Below are 15,104 nucleotides of genomic sequence, written 5' to 3'. Positions count from 1 at the left end.
TGGATGATGCATGCTTCATTATCCCATTTGGAGTGAGTACATGATGTAGTTTCGTGATGATCCCTACTTTTTTTTGGTGCTGCTGCTGCTAAGTCGCTTCAGTCGTGTCTGACTCTGTGCGACCCCATAGACGGCAGCCCGCAGGCTCCCCCATCCCTGGGATTCTCCAGGCAAGAACACTGGAGTGGATTGCCATTTCCTTCTCCAATGCATGAAAGTGAAAAGTGAAAGTGAAGTCGCTCAGTTGTGTCCGACTCTTAGCAACCCCATGGACTGCAGCCCACCAGGCTTCTCTGTCCAGGGGATTTTCCAGACAAGAGTACTAGAGTGGGGTGCCATTGCCTTCTCCCTTTTTGGTGCTACTTCCTTTAAATTTTCTGGTATCAAAGATTTACCGCTATGTCTTAGTATGTGCCACCCACCTCTTCCCAATTCACTTAGCACCTTGATAGATTAAATGTTATTACTAGAGTAAATGTTCCTCTTCCTACTATTGGATTTTTTAAAGGCTGTGATTAAGAGACTTCATTAATTTGATCTAAAGGAAATAGAAATGTTCATAAACTAATGTCAACCCCACATTTATCTCCAGTGTACACACTGGCCAGTGCTATGCTCTTAAGCTGTTCTAAAGGGAAGTCGTTTTCCCAAATCTGCTGTACATGTACCAGTATCGTTAATTTTTTAAAGCACATTTTAAAAATTGGAATAATCTGTCACAAAGTTTCTACCAGACAGTTCAGCCAATTTCAGCCAAACTTGTTTAAGCCTGAGTTGTTTACATCATAATTGTGGCTGTTTATGTCATAACTGAAGAACTTCTCTTTAGTACAGCCTGCTCTTCGTTTGTTGCTTCCAGTTGCATTACTGAGCATAATGAAAACTGCATGGTTAGTATGTATGTTGAAGCAAAAGTTTCAAAGTAAGAATTGAGTATTCTTAGGCATTTAGAGGGGCTTCTCAGGTGGTAAGAATCAGTGGTAAAGAATTGCCTGCCAATGCAGGAGATGCAGGTTTGATCCCTGGGTCAGGAGGATCCCCTGGTGAAGGAAATAGCCCACTCTAGTATTCTTGCCTGGGAAATCCCATGGATGGAGGAGCCTGGTGGGTGACAGTCCATGGAGTTGCAAAAAAGTTGGCCGTGACTGAGTGACTAAATAACAACAATAAAAGCATTTAGAGCATTCAGTAAATCAACAAACGCTTAAGTACCTGTTCTTCTGTGTTTGTTTTGCTCACCATTGCATTCCCAGCTCTTGGTATTGGGTCTGGCACATGGTAGGAAATACTGTCTGACTGTAAGAAAGAATGAAGAAAAAGGAGCAAGGGAAGGAAAAAGAACAGGATGCTTAGTGCTTTCCTGCTACTAGAGAATATGGAGCTAGAATATCAAACATATAAGGTGGAAACTTCTGCTTCTGTTAGGTCCATACCATTTCTGTCCTTAATTGTGTCCGTCTTTGTGTTAAATGTTCCCTTGGTATCTAATTTTCTTGGAGAGATCTCTAGTCTTTCCCATTCTGTTGTTTCCTTCTATTTCTTTGCATTGTTCACTTAAGAAGACTTTCTCATCTCTCCTTGCTGTTCTTTGGAACTCAAGAAGAAAGGCTTCCCTGACCAGGAATTGAACCTGAGCCACAGCAGTAAGAGCACCAAATCCTAACCAGTAGAAATGGTATGGACTTAACAGAGCAGAAGATATTAAGAAGAGGCGACAAGAATACACAGAAGAACTGTACAGAAAAGGTCTTAATCCAGATAACCATGATGGTGTGCTCACTCACCTAGAGCCAGACATCCTGGAGTGTGAAGTCAAGTGGGCCTTAGGAAGCATCACTACAGACAAAGCTAGTGGAGGTGGTGGAATTCCAGCTGAGCTATTTCAAATCCTAAAAGATAATGCTGTGAAAGTGCTGCACTCAATATGCCAGCAAATTTGAAAAACCCATCAGTGGCCACAGAACTGGAAAAGGTCAGTTTTCATTCCAATCCCAAAGAATGTTCAAACTACCGACAATTGTACTCATTTCATATGGTAGCAAGGTTATGCCCAAAATCCTTCAAGCTAGGCTTCAGTAGTACGTGGACTGAGAAATTCCAGATGTACAAGCTGGATTTAGAAAAGGCAGAGGGATGAGAGATCAAATTGCCAGTGTTCGTTGGATCATAGAAAAAGCAAGGGAATTCCAAAAAAACATTTGCTTCATTGATTATGCTAAAACCTTTCACACAACAAACTGGAAAATTCTTAAAGATGGGAATACAATACCACCGTACCTGCCTCCTGAGAAATCTGTATGCAGGTCAAGAAGCAACAGTTAGAAGCAGACATGGAACAACAGACTGGTTCAAAATTGGGGAAGGAGTATGTCAAGGCTGTATATTGTCCCTGTTGATTTAATTTATATGCAGAGTACATCATGAGAAATGATGGGCTGGATGAAGCACAAGCTGGAATCAAGATAGCTGGGAGAAATACCAATGACCTCAGATATGCAGGTGATACCACCCTAATGGCAGAAAGCAGAGAAACTAAAGAGCCTCTTGATGAAGGTGAAAGAAGAGTGTGGCTAGTTTAAAACTCAGCATTCAGGAAATTAAGATCATGTCATCCGGTCGCATCACTTCATGGCAAATAGATGGGGAAACAATGGAAACAGTGACAGACTTTATTTTCTTGAGCTCCAAAATCACTGTGGATGGTGACTACAGCCATGAAATTAAAAGATGCTTGCTCCTTGGAAGAAAAGCAGTGGAAACCTAGACTGCATATTAAAAAGCGGAGACATTACTTTGCTGACAAAGGTCCACATGGTCAAAGCTGTGGTTTTTTCGGTAGTCACGTATGGATGTGAGAGTTGGACCACAAAGAAGACTGAGCACCAAAGAATAGATGCTTTTGAACTGTGGTGCTTGAGAAGATGAGAGTCCCTTGAACAACAAGGAGATGAAACCAGTCAATCCTAAAGGAAATCAGTTGTGAATATTCATTGGAAGTACTGATGCTGAAGCTGAATCTCCGATACTTCGGCCACTTGATGCGAAGAGCTGGCTCGTTGGAAAAGACCTTGATACTGGGAAAGACTGAGGGCAGGAGGAGAAGGGGGTGACAGAGGAAGTGGTGGTTGGATGGCATCACTGACTCAATGGACATGAGTTCGAGCAAGGTCCAGGCATGGTGAAGGACAGGGAAGGCTGGCGTGCTGAATTCCATGGTGTTACAGAGAGTCAGACATGACTGAGCTACTGAACAACAACAAGGTGGAAAATGCTTATTTCATAGCTGGGGACATTGAGGCCTCATAGAAGGAAGTGACCCCCAAAGTCACATGGCTTGATAGAAGGCTCAGTGGAGACTTGAACCTGGGTCTTTGGATGCTGGCCTTGTCACTCCATTACACCAGAGCCTCCCTGGGGTTCTGTACATGTTTACTGGGATAAGGGCTGCAGGGAGCAGACTGCAGAATGTGTAGCTTCTATCCTGTAGGAACTCCGTGGATGCCACTGAGTGATCTCTGCATGGTAGCTGTAAAACCTGAGAAAGAAGTGAGGCAGCTGCTCTGTTGTAAGGGATTTTGAGGCTGAGTTGGATGGACTCATCCCAAATGTGGTTGTGATTGTTGGGCAGGTCACATTGTAAATGAAGATGCATCCTCAAAACCCTCAGATTTCTGTTTTGGTGGTTTGTGTCTTAGGCCTGTTTCTGCTGTATATAGAACTATAGAGTGATGTATTGTTCATCAGCCACCAGTAGTTACAAGGGGACACTAACACGTATGGAGCAGGTTGACTCCCAGGCACCATGAAAGACACTTCTTTGTAAATCCTTATAACTGCTCGAGGCAGGGCACTGCCATTTCCAGTTCATGGGCCTTCAGGGTGGCATAGAGGTGAGAAGCAAAGACAGGCTCAAAATGGATTCTCAGTTCCCTCATTTTCCAACCATGTGATCATGAGCAAGTGACTTAATCCCTTAAAATTGCAGCTTTGTCATCTGTAAAACTGATCTTCTAATAGCACTAATAAATAAAGTCATTGATAGGATTAAATAATCTGCATAAAGTGCTTAGAATAGTGTCTGCCACATAGCAGTGGGAACTAATGCTTAGTAAATGCTATGTGCCAGGCACTGTTGTGAACATTTGTTTTGTGTGTATTACTTTAATTCTGATGAGATAGGAACTGTTTACAGATGGAAAAACTGAGGCACAAGGAGGTTAAATAACTTGCCTGAGATCTCATACCCAACAGGTGATAGAATCAGGATTCAAACCCAGGCAGCTTGGTACCAGAGTTCCTGTTTTTAGCCATTACATTACACTGCCACCAAAAGCTGTCGATAAAGAAACCTTCCCAGCTATCAGCTACTTTATTATGATTATGAAACAGATTGAGCATTAAGTGACTCTCGTGAGACTTCACCACGGTAAATAGCAGAGCCCCTGCCATGTGAGCCCACGTTGTCTGGCTTGCAAACTCATGTTTGTTCTATTTTATTTCTTTTAGGAGAAAGGCTTGAAGGTGCCTATCTAGTGATAAGTGTCTGTAGGGGAGCATCTGGGCAGATTATCCAAAGCCACTAGGAGCTGGCACAGAAAGGATGGTGTGGTGATGAGTCATGTTTGCAGCCACAGGAACAAAGATCTCAGTGAAGTAAGAGCATCTGTATCAATTAGTGATCAAAGTGGATAGAGGAGTACATGAATGTTCATAACAGCTTTATTTGTAATAGCTCCAAACTGGAAGCTTGGTTTGGAGATGTCCTTTAGTGAGTGAATAATTAAATGGTGGTGTGTCCCCACCATGGGTTGCTACTCAGCAGTCAAAAGGAACAAGCAAACTACATGTAAGATCTTGGCTGAATCTCAAGGGAATTACACTGAGTGAAAAAAATCCAATCCCCTCAAAACTGCTTAAGGTATATAATTCCATTTCTGTAACAGGAATGACAAAGTTACAGAAATGAAGAACAGATGAATAGCTGTAGGGGGTTAGGAATGGGGATGGGGGAAGAGGTAGGTAGGTATGTTTTTAAAAGAGCAACATCATCCTTGTGGTGATGGACTAACTTGGCTGTAATGGTGGCCACAGGGATCTAGTCATGAAGTAAGGTATATAGACTAAATGCACACACACATACACACATACTGCGTACAGGAAACCCGAGGAATCTGAATGAGGCAGATAGATTGTATCAATGTGTATCCTGGTTGGGAAATTTTAGTGTTGTAAGATGTTACCATTGGGAGGAATTGGGTAAAACATACACAGACTTTGTTTCTTATAATCAAATGTGAATCTACAGTTATCTCAATACTTTTCAATTTTAAAAAAAAAAACGAGGGCTTTGGGCCAACAGAGCCAAAGAGTCAAGAAACATTGCCCACTTCCTGGGTTTAACAAAGGCCTCGGGGCCTCTCAGGTGACTGTCCCTGTTACAGGGGCTCAGAAGCAGGAACGGTAGTAAGTATAGCACCATCTGGCTCCTCTTCATAAGCAGGTCCTTGGGGAGCAGGTTCCAAAGTGGAAACTGTTTGAGAAGTTTCTTGGGATAATTTTAATCCATTGTCACTGCAGATGGTGACTGCAGCCATGAAATTAAAAGACACGTGCTCCTTGGAAGAAAAGCTATGACAAACCTAGATAGCATATGAAAAAGCAGAGACATTACCAACAAAGGTCTGTCTAGTCAATGCTATGGTTTTTCCAGTAGTCATGTATGGATATGAGGGCTGGACCATGAAGAAAGCTGAGCGCCAAAGAATTCATGCTTTCGAACTGTAGTGCTGGAGAAGACTCTTGCAAGTCCCTTAGACTACAAGGAGATCAAGCCTGTCAATCCTAAGGGAAATCAGTGCTGAATATTCTTTGCAAGGACTGATGCTGAAGCTCCAATACTTTGGTCACCTGATGCGAAGAACCGACTCATTGGAAAAGACGCTGATGCAGGGAAAGATTGAAGGCAGGAGGAGAAGGGGACGACAGGATGAGATGGTTGGATGGCATCACTGACCTGATGAACATGAGTTTGAACAAGCTCCGGGAGTTGGTGATGGACAGGGAAGCCTGGAATGCTTCAGTCCATGGGGTCACAGAGTCATACACAACTGAGCGACTGAACTGTTCATTGAAATCCACCCATTTAGTTGAAAAGATATTTGTGGAATTCTGCTTCCAGCATTATCAAAGCCAGATTCTGCATCAAATGGGTGAAAGAAGCATTATGAATTAAAGTTATTTATAAACAAAGGTTTGAACAGAAGCTACCCAGGACAGCGGGATTGTAATGCTGGTTTAGTTTCTAACTCAAGATTTATATGGAGACACTTTCAGTGTATTAATCTTGATAATAGATAATGTTAACAGTGATTACTATGTGTCAGGCTAGTGTGCTGAAGGTTTTAAGTACATTATGCTATTTATTTTCACAACAGCCCAACAAAGCCAGAACTGTTATGATGGCCTGCAGAGGTGAAGACATTAGCCTGAGGTTATATGGTGTGTGGTGGGGGTTGGGGGGTTGGTGTGGCAAGCAGACTCACCACCAGCTCTGCCTGCCTTTATAGCCACTGCACCGATGGCAGCTTGGTTCTCAGCCGTGAAAAGAGGAGATTGGGTTGTTGGGTCTGGATTCTCCATGGCTCTAATGGATGCTGAGCCAATTAGCTAGTTCTCACCTGAACCTATCAGGGGGTAGTAAGGAAATAATGTAAGAACTGCCAATCTTGCCCTACAGGGAAGAAGATAAGTCTGGGCAGGCTGAGGGTCAGAGAGGGTAAGGAAATTATTTTTTACCCTTCAAAGGGATGTGACTGACTTAGGACTTCCTGTTATAGCCTAATTAAATCTGAATAATAAGCCCTGTCTCTCCAGTAGACTTAGGATCTCTAAAGAGTCCTGATGGTTGAATGTATATCATAGCCTGTCTCTTGATTACTTGAAAGACAAGCAGTGCTGCTGCTGCTGCTAAGTCACCTCAGTCGTGTCCGACTCTCTGTGACCCCATAGACGGCAGCCCACTAGGCTGCCCCGTCCCTGGGATTCTCCAGGCAAGAACACTGGAGAATGAAAGTGAAAAGTGCATGAAAGTGAAAAGTGAAAGTGAAGTCGCTTAGTCGTGTCCGACTCTTAGTGGCCCCATGGACTGCAACCTACCAGGCTCCTGCGTCCATGGGATTTTCCAGGCAAGAGTACTGGAGTGGGGTGCCATTGCCTTCTCCAAGACAAGCAATAGGATGATAAAATATTGGTATTCTGGTTCATTCAATTTCACATTAAGCCCTCCTGGAAAAGCAGCTGGTGCTGTTAATATACCATAGGAAGGAAACCAGGATAGGACCCCTGTTAGCCAAGATAAATACCAAGATCCAACAGGAGAGGACAGATAACATACAACACCACAAACAAGCAGAATTACTGCTGAGGGGTTTTCTTCTGCATTTCGAAGTTCCTCTGGGCTTAAGGAGACTACCTTTGGGTGGTTTTTGGTTCTATACTTCAGGGTTAGCATGTCTTAAAAAGGGGGTCACTCAAATGAAATTAGGGTGAGAGAACGCTTCTCCCTAGAGTGGGCGGGCCCATCGGCTGTCAGCAGCTGCTTAAAATCCACTTCAGCTTGCAATCCTTACCCTGATCACTTTCCCTGAGGAGGCAGAATGGCAAGATGTTTTAGAGCAAGGGTGAGCCCTGGAGCCACAGAGCCTCAGTTCATTTCCCAGCCCCAGGCTTTGTGACCTGGCAAGTTGTTGAACCTCTCTGCTGTTTCATGCCCTGTAACATCGGGTTGGCATCCACCCCAGAGTTGGGTGAGGTGTTACACAGGTGCTTGGCACAGTGCCTGGCCACAGAAATCCCTCCATAAATGTTAGCTCCAATGATTATGACTCTAAGATGTCTGAGGATATTATAAGGTCCCCAAAGCTTCCTGGTATTCTGCAAGCCAGAGTAGTTTTTGTCTTCATTAGGCTCTAGGACCTCCAGGGGGCAGAGAATGGAGAAACGGGACTTCTTGCCTTAGTCCTTTAGTTTTTCTTTTTGAGTCTCAGCTTCCTCACCTATAATATGGGAATACTAGGATCTGCCTCTGTTCATCTCATAACACCTTTGTGCATCTCTTAAGACACTGTATATGAGAGCACTTAAAGAAGAATTGGCACCATGGGGCCTAGAATGTTAAAAGATATTCTTGAGTAAATGATTCCCATTCTGAGACTGTCTCTTCCACTGTGGAATACGGGCAGTAATCCCTAACTTCCAGAGTGAGGACTGAGGTGATAAAGCCCTTGGAACTCAGTTCCAGTGCAGAATCTGCTCCCCACACTGTCCCCATCTGTGGTCCTGTTTCCTGATTAAAGGAGCCAACACCTCTGGTTTGCAAGCTTGAGAGATGCAGCAGGGGAAGTAAACACCAGAACAAGTTTCATTCTGGCCATCCCAACCAGTCTGAATCAGCTAGATCTGCTTATTTCCCTCATCCTGAATTCAGGCTGCTGGGCGGACTTCAGATCCCCACCCCACAATAGTGAGATTTAACGTAGAGACTAGCAGGAAGAGCTCTGGGATCTCGAACAAAGCATTTGCAAACCAAATGATATTCCTCTGAATTCTGGGTTTCTCCAAAGTCTCCTTCTTGCCTTCTGCTCTCCTCCCTACCCCAAAAGATGCCCTAGCTCATATTTTCAGTCCCAGTGCCCATAATACCACACACCTAGACAAATCATCAGGACCATAAAAGCAGTCAGCTTCTGGCAAGTCCTTGCTGATGTGGGCAAAGTCATATGGCAATGACTGTATCACCTTCCCTGTGTATAAAACTTGCACAAAAGTATTTCCACACCCGTTTGAAAGAAATAATTTTACTTATTTTTGGCTGTGCTGGGTCTTTGTTGATCCCCAGGCTTTACTCAGGTGTGGCGAGTGGGGGTTACTCTCTAGTTGCCGTGGGTGGACTTCTCATTGTGGTGGCTTCCCTTGTTGCAGAGAACTGGCTGTAGGGTGCAGGCTTCAGTAGTTGCAGCACACGGGCTCAGCTGCTGCAGCCCCTGGGCTCCATAGCACAGGCTCAGTAGTTGTGGTGCATGGGCTTGGCTGCTCCACGGCATGTGGGATCTTCCCCGACCAGGCACTGAACCCATGTCTCCTGTATTGGCAGGCAGATTCTTATCCACTGTGCCACCAGAGAAGCCTCACACCTGTTTTAAGGTGGGGTATCTGAGGTCTGGAGGGGTTGAGAGGAGTGTCTGTTCGCTCGGTTGTAGGTGGCTCTGCTGAAATGTGGGTTTTTCTGGGTTCTGCTCAGCTTCCCCAGGAGGCAGAGGAATCTCATACAGCCAGCTGAGGTTGGGTCAGACTATCTCAGCTAATGAAGAGTATTTCAAGGTGTGAACGCTTTCCTAAGCCTCTCATTGCCTCTAGGGGGTCTCTGCCTTCTCCATCTAGGTGAGACGCTGACCCTGGTATGAATTGTGATGGCCTTGATTGTGGTTAGAGGGCATCAGGGACTACTGTTCTGGAGGGGCTCCCCACCCGGGCTGGAGTCCAGTCCAGGCTCTGGACTCCAATTGACTTGGGTTCAAATTCTGTCTAAGCTATTAATACTTCCAGCTATGTTACCTTAGGCACCATAAACTCTTAAGAGCAACTTCCTTGTCTGTGAAATGGAAGAAAACAAGCACATTCCTTATAGGAATGTCTGGATTTTCCCAGGCAATTTAATTTATGGGCTCCAGTGCAAAATGGAAATGGGGTTCTCTGTTCAAAAAGCAAGAATAGAGCTTTTTACCTTCTTCCATGGTTCTTCAGGGCTTCCTGGGTAGTTCCAGTGATAAAGAATCCACTCGCCAATGCAGGAGACGTGGCTTAGATTCCTGGGTTGGGAGGATCCCCATGGAGGAGGAAATGGCAACTTACTCCACTATTCTTGCCTGGAAAATTCCATGGATGAAAGAGCCTGGTAGGCTTTAATACAGTCCATGGGGTCGCAGAGTCAGACACAACTGAGCAGGCAGGCACCCATGGTTCCTCTCTCAGCATGCCATGGTGTTTTTATTTGGTGTTGAATCAAGCACAAGGATACTTGGCAGGCTAGCGTAGACCCTCACAGGCGCCTGGGGCCCCAAGTGCAAGTGAATAAGTGAAAATCGCTCAGTCATGTCCGACTCTTCGTGACCCCATGGGCTATACAGTCCACGGAATTCTCCAGGCCAGAATACTGGAGTGGGTAGCCTTTCCCTTCTCCAGGGAATCTTCCCACCCAGGGATCGAACCCAGGTCTCCCGCGTTGCAGGCGGATTCTTTACCAACTGAGCCACAGGGGAAGCCCTGAGACAAAGTGAGTTGGGCCATGTGTTAGTGGAGGCTCCAAGACCCCAGCACATGTTCATTGTCCATCTGACATTGCTTCTAAGAGTCCAGTCCAAAGATAAAATTATTAAGCATTTCACGATGGTAGCCACAGAGCATTAAACCCCCAAGCACAGGCCCTTCTGAGCGTGGGCCTTGTGGGTTGAACTGATCACACACCCATGAAACTGGCCCTGTATGTGCTGACAAGCCTTTGGCCTGGTCTGTGGTCCACAGTAAGCCCTCAGTAAGTGGTTAGGAGAGAGAGTCCAGCTTTGCTATGGCTCATTAGGAATTCTCAAGCTTAAGTCCTCACTTGAGCTTTGCATTTCCAGCCTGGTTCATAGGAGAGTTGGAAAAGTGTTATTATCACCTTTGTACCAATGGGGAAACTGAGGCCCAGAGAAGGGATAGTACTTGGCCATGTTCACTGTGCAGCTGGTAACAGTCAGAAGTGAACCGTGATCTCCAAACTCTTAGGCAGTGTTAAGCATCTTAAGTCCTGCGCGTCCTCTGACATCGTTACCTGAGATTGTGAGTGGCAACAGCTCATGCTTCTCCCATCAGGACGTCTCCCCTCAGGAGCACAGCCCTTGCCCCAGCCCCCTACCAGCTTTCTGAACAAACCCCAGCTCCATGCCAGCCTCCTCCAGGAAGCCTTCCCTGCCAAGGACCTAACCACAATATGCTTTTATTTCATATGCACATTCACCCCAAATTCAGTTATATGTAGTTTTATTTCCTGTGCTTTTTATACTACCAAATATATGAGCATATTTGTGGCTTATTAAACATTTTTAACCTCATTTATAATAGCTTCATAATATTCTATTTTAGAGAAGTTCCATAGTTTATTTGGCAAATCCCTTATTGTCAGATACTCAGGTTGTTTCAAATTATTTTTCAGTTTCTTGAAGGGAATGTACAAGTTCTAACCTGGGGATAATCACAATACTTGGCTCATGGGTCATTGTGCTGATTAAATAAATTATTACAGGAAAAGTGTTTAGGAAATGAAACAAGTACTGTATGTGTGTTAGCGAAGGTTATTCTTTTAGGCCTATTATTTTGATAATGCTATAGTTGTTACCATTTTATACGCATCTTTGAACACATAAGTGATTATTTCCTGGGTCAGAGGGGAGAGCAGTGTGAAGGCTGACATAAAATTCATCCCCAATTTATGGAGGGTGTGCTTGCCACTGACAGGGAGACCAAAGGGGTGGAACTGAGCCCCAGGCTTTGGCTGGAAACATCTGTCATGATCTGACTGTGATGCCTTACGAAGTATGAACAATGAGTTAGTTCACCTCAGGGCTGAAAAAAGGAAGCGTAGAAAGCATGCAAAATAGAGACGCCCAGGAAAGTATCTGCCAGCGCAGCAAAGAGACCAGTTTGCCCTCGAGCTCCAGATTGGTAAGTGGATATTTCCTCTGTTCTCTTGGCTTCTGCTATGACTAGTGAATTTGGGCCTTAGATACTATGGTGTTGAGATAAAATTGAGTGGGACCATGGAGTCTTAGATAGTCAAGGATCTGCAATATAAGGCTATCACTTCAGGTCAGCACTGGGTTGGGGGGCAGAGAATTAACAGCTGCCCTTGTGGTTGGTCTGCCCCCACACACTTCCCCTGCCAGCCATTTCCCATCATGGAGCTGTGACTTTGTAACTTAATAATCTGTCTTTAGGATGGTCCTTGTACAACACAAATAAGGAGGGGAGATATGCATTTCAGAGGATAGAATCATAGAATTTCAGAGGCGAAAGGGAGTAGATTCCATCTGGTATTCTTCTGGAGCAGGAATTCTCAAACATTCATTTGTGAACCAGAATCCTACATCAGAAGTACCTGGGAGCTTGTTAGAAAGGTAGATCCTAGCCCACACTCAGCCTGATTCAGTGATTGTTGAGTGGGTCCCAGGACTTTGCCCTTTTAAGAATAATCCCAGATAATTCATTCTGATACAGGTGGGCTACACTTTGAGGAACTCTATTCTATTAGTAGGATTCCCTAGCAGGTTGGTTGCCTCTAGTGTTGGGGAGCTCACCACCTCAGGAGACAGCCCATTCCATTTGGGAACAGTTCTGATTATACAAAGTTCTGTTTTATGTGGAGCTGGAATCTGCCTCTGTATAAACTCCACCTACTGGCCCTAGTTCTATCCACCAGGGCTGTGCAGAGAAAGTCCAGTTCCTCCAGGCTTCTATGGGCAGGGAGACTTGAGAAGTATGCACCCATGAGAGTTTGTGAGTCAAAGGTGCATTGGAAAGGAGCCCCTAGGTCTCTGAACTGGCTGGGGCTTTGAGAAACTCATTTCCTCTTCTCACCAGGGTAGATGCCTCCTTCCAAACCTAAGCGGAGGTGTCCCCAAACCAGAGGGCAGGTTCCCTGGGGAGGAAGAGAAGTCCTTGGGCAGCTCACGAGAGGCTGTGAAAATCAGTTCCTGTGATCACAGGATGGTGGGAAGCAGGGCCAATGTCTGGCCAGGCGTGCTGGTTGTGGGTTCCTGGACCTGGGTTCCAGCCCAGCTCTGCCTTTAAGCTCCCAACAGATTCTCAGCAAGTCCCTGCCCACTCGGGCCTCAGTTTTCACATCCACACAACTATCATTTCCAGTCCTCTGCAGTCTGAAATCCCATATTTAAAGCCCAGTGCTGTCTGATCTGGCCTTGTCTTTGCTGCTCTAGTAAGTTGTCTGGTGGAGGTAGAAAGAAGGGAGGTGTCAACGTTCTCAGAGAATCCTGAGACCACGGCTGAGAAGCAGAGCAGTCTCATGGGCACCGGGCAGGGATGAGTCATGAGGAATGGAGGGGTAGCCTTTCCTGGCAGTCGTCCCTGGAGAATGTGCACTTGGGCCTGGAGGCAACCTCCCCGTGGGGCTTCATATAAACAGGGGGGTCCTCCAGGCTTCCGGGCTGTTGGAGGCCTGGCTCAGGGAGGCAGAGAAAAGGAACACAAAGAGTGGCAAATGGTCCTTATTCTGCACCCCAGCCTGGCTCTCCACCTGACGCAGCTCCGTCCTTTGTGGAGAGATATCAGAGGTTTTAGGCAAAGAGAACTGTATGTGAGCACTGATTCCATGGGTTCTTGGGAAATTCCTCTCACCTCCCTGGGCCTCTGTTTCCTCATCTGTCGAGTGGGGCTAGCAATGCTGACCTCATACGGCTGCCCATCATAGACAATATCCATAAACACCCTCTGTAAGCTAGAATGTGCCAGGAAGATGCCAGTTGCTGTCCATCTATTTGTTCTCAGGTTGGTGTGCAGAGAAGCAAGAAATTTCACTCAAGATAGATTTTGTCCTAAAGTGCGAGTTACTCCTTACCTGGGATTTTTTTCTCTGTATCCTGGGCATGACCTTCTGCGGGGCTGGTGGGAGAAACAGCCAGCTCAGCAGGCTCTTCCCAGGGTTTCTGAGGTCTGATTAGGATTTAGAAAAAAATAATGTTTATCAGGGGCTTCACTGGTGGCTCAGTGGTGAAGAATAAGCCTGCCAGTGCAGGAGACGCAGTTTCGATCCCTGGGTCAGGAAGATCCCCTGGAGAAGGAAATGGCAACCCACTCCAGTATTCTTGCTTGGAGAATCCCATGGATGGAGGAGCCTGGCGGGATACAGTCCATGGGGCCACAAAAGAATCAGAAATCACTGAGCGGCTAAACAATGACAACAAATGTTTATCAGGAAGTCTGGAGCCCCGGACGAACAATACTGGAGTGAGAGGCCATGCCAGCCATGAGCAGAAATGGGCACGGGGACATACACACGTGGGTTGTTGAAGGGTGAATGGCCGAGCTCGGGCATGCTACGTGCACACACATCACCCGTGGACACTCACTTGTCATTACATATACCAGGCACCCAGCATCCCTTCCCACAGCCTGCAGGAACCCAAAGGCTGACCTCAAAGTTTCCCTCACAGGCAGAGACTCCAGATCCTACCTGGGGAGGTGCTTAACTAGGGCCACCAGTCAATGTTGATGGGGGAGCTGGCTGTTTCCCTCAACAACCATCATGGTCTACTTAGTTGGGGAAGGACCCTGGACCGTGTGGGAGAAATCCTAGATTCTAGTTCCCCCATGGCACCAATTTCCTTTCTTGCTTTTACAGATGCCACTTTTCTTCCTTGGATCTCGGTTTATATCTCCGTGAAATGGGTCCATAATCCCCATCCTACCCACTTCTGAAAATGGCAGTAGGGCTCAGATGTGATACTCGGTATGAAAGTGCTCTGAGAAAGTTGCAAAAACTGAGCATGTGAGAGGGGGAAGGGGCACAGGAGAGGTAGGCATGGGAGGAACAGACCCTGATGAGTTCAGGTCACACTGTCAAGCCAGTCTCTCATCTGTGCATGCTTTCTCTCCACCACCCGGTCCAGAGTTTGGCAAAGATGATGAAAGAGAAGGAGCATGAGAAAGAGAAGGGGAAGCTGAAGAGTATGTCCTGTGAGAAGTAGCAGCAGAAGGTTGAGAAGGTGGAGAGGCCCCTGTACCCTCTCTGTGTCAGAACTCAGGAAATGAGACTTGCCGGGCCCACAGTTCATGTGGACACTCTCTCTGGGGTGACTGTGCTGTCCAGCTTTAAGCTTCTCCTGGCCAGCAGATGTCCTGGAGTGGGGGAGGCTGGCTATGCTCAGGGATAAGAGGACCCAGAAAGGAAGTTGTTGGCCAACTGTGAATTGACTTCAGTACTTTGTGAATGGACCTGTCAATGTCAAATGGCTGTATAAGAGGACTCAAAAACCACATACAAATTACTGAGTAGG

General features: G+C 45.9%; 1 long non-coding RNA gene across 2 annotated transcripts in view; it reads right to left on the bottom strand.

The window, feature by feature from the left end:
• Positions 1–3,194: 3,194 nt before the first annotated feature.
• The window catches only part of LOC104980614, a 16,559-nt gene continuing 4,649 nt past the window's right edge, over positions 3,195–15,104 (bottom strand). The window contains exons 3-4 of one of the 2 annotated variants that reach the window (XR_824286.1): positions 13,667–13,761; positions 3,195–3,535 (exon numbers count right to left, since the gene is read on the bottom strand). This is a non-coding gene — a long non-coding RNA (uncharacterized LOC104980614). Of the gene's footprint in view, positions 3,536–9,883; positions 9,924–13,666; positions 13,762–15,104 lie in introns of those variants that run through there. The other variant, XR_824285.1, reaches the window with a different exon arrangement.

This window comes from Bison bison, unplaced genomic scaffold (genome assembly GCF_000754665.1).
Source record: "Bison bison bison isolate TAMUID 2011002044 unplaced genomic scaffold, Bison_UMD1.0 scf7180017864505, whole genome shotgun sequence".
NCBI lineage: Eukaryota > Metazoa > Chordata > Mammalia > Artiodactyla > Bovidae > Bison > Bison bison.
Note: the sequence above shows the minus strand (reverse complement) of the source record. Positions and strands in the feature narration are given on the sequence as shown.